The 1,934-nt window shown below is 42.6% G+C and overlaps 1 pseudogene; it reads left to right on the top strand.

Annotated features, from left to right (window-relative positions):
- The first annotated feature begins 507 nt into the window (after nt 1-507).
- On the top strand, nt 508-1,682 carry LOC100958658 (annotated as a pseudogene).
- The last annotated feature ends 252 nt before the right edge of the window (nt 1,683-1,934 follow it).

Raw genomic sequence — 1,934 nt, forward strand, 5'->3', positions numbered from 1 at the left:
CTCCCTCAGCCTCAGTTCCAGTTTCCTCTCCGCTGCCCGGGCACCAACCTCAGGGACAGTGGCACCCCTTTTCTGGCAGAGAGCTGCTTGTCCACTCTTCTAGCCCCTTCAACATAGTTTCCCCTCTAGGGTGCTCGATGTGGCCTCTGGGCCGTGTGGGTCCTAACCAGGCAGCCAGCACCTGCAGACCTGGGTCTCGTGTGCCTGTTGCTGGGTAACAGGCCTTCTCCTGGGGCTGCTCGGCCTCTCCTTCCAGAGCCTCCAGGGCCACTGCTGAAGGACAGGGTTGTGCCGGGCCTGGCATAGCTGAGACAGAAGAAATGAGAGTCCCTCCAAGGAGCACCTGGAGAAACTGCCTTCTCTGGGGAAGTGACAGCATCTTCAAGGAAACTGGAAGCCCTTGGTGACCCCTGGAGACCCGGTTGGTTTTCTGCCTTTTCCCAAACACTAGGGAATTGAAGCTAGGCTGCCCTGGTGGTTGCCCTACATATCTGGCTTGGGGTTGTCATGGATGCACTGATAGAAGATGACATATGCATTCTGAACCCTGAAAAAGCCCAGAGAAGAGACACAGTGACTCCATTTCAATATATTCAGGAGATGAGTCTGTTGCTTCACATGTTGCCCTTGTCACTGCATATGAAGACATCAAAAATGACTTAAAGATTCAGAAAAAGAGAACTCATTGTTAAAGAAAAGAGTAAGATTTTGGAAGAAAAGCTTATTGGAGCTCTATTAGATGAAGAAACAAGTTTTGTGGGATGAGAACAAGAAGCCTATGATGCATATTGAGAGGTTTTCTTTGATAGATATAATTGGAAGGGAAAATTGTATAAAATGAATAAAGACAACTCTGAATCTTTCAAAGTACTGAATGAACAGCCATGATCTAAAGAAGTAGAACTCCTCCAGCTAAGGCCAGACGTGGAAACTCAGCAGGTGATGAGGAATTTAAATCCACCTTCATCAAACTGGGAGGTGGAAAAATTGAGCTGTAACCTGAAGATTCATGGTTTGGAACAAGAGCTGGAACTGGTAAGAAAAGAATGTAGTGATCTCAAAATAAAACTACAAAAAGCCAAACAAACGGATCCCAATCAGGAAGAAAATCTGAAAAGCAGGAATCTCCAGAGACTAAGCATTACAAGGGATAATATGCAGCATGCATACTGAAAACTGAAGAGAGAAATGTCTAATTTGCATCTGGTGACTCAAGTACAAGCTGAACTACCAAGAAAACTGAAAACCCCAACTTCAGTCAAGAAAGCCTGTGCCCCCAGGAGACTGCATTGAAGACCTTGGGAAAGACAGCATAAGACTGCATTTGACGAATTTTACTGCAAAATACACAAGACATCCCTCCCTCTGTCACCAAATAGCAAGGCTGTTTGTCATACTACATCTTCCCCTTTACCAGGAGATGTAAAGGTTTATCAGAGAAAGCAATCCTCCAATCATGGACAGATAATGAGAGATTCATTCTTAATGATGGTACATATTTTCAGGAGCGCAACTCTTATGGCAGAAATTCTCTGGAAGATAATTCCCGGGTTTTTCCAAGTCCTTCTAAATCAAGTCAGACAACATTTGGGGAAACTAAAAATAAAGCTTTGCCTTTATCAAATCTGCTACCACTCCGTTACTTGGATCAGCATAATCAAAATTGCCTTTATAAGAGTTAATCCCGAAAAGATGCATAATCTGATCATGAGGACACTATCTCTGTCAGTGGTATTCCCAAGAAATTATTTAACAAGCAGAGTGGATTTTGATTAAAATTTTAGAGAGTTCTTTAGTATATACATTTGAACATATCGTATAATATTATGTAGTTGATTTTCCAGTATGAAAGCACCCTCTAGCTCCATATTCTGAGAATCAGATATATGCTACTGTACTAATTAACAAATAAATGTAAGTTGTTTATAAAAGAC

This window comes from Otolemur garnettii, unplaced genomic scaffold, assembly GCF_000181295.1.
Source record: "Otolemur garnettii isolate 467f Iridium unplaced genomic scaffold, OtoGar3 scaffold00192, whole genome shotgun sequence".
Lineage (NCBI taxonomy): Eukaryota > Metazoa > Chordata > Mammalia > Primates > Galagidae > Otolemur > Otolemur garnettii.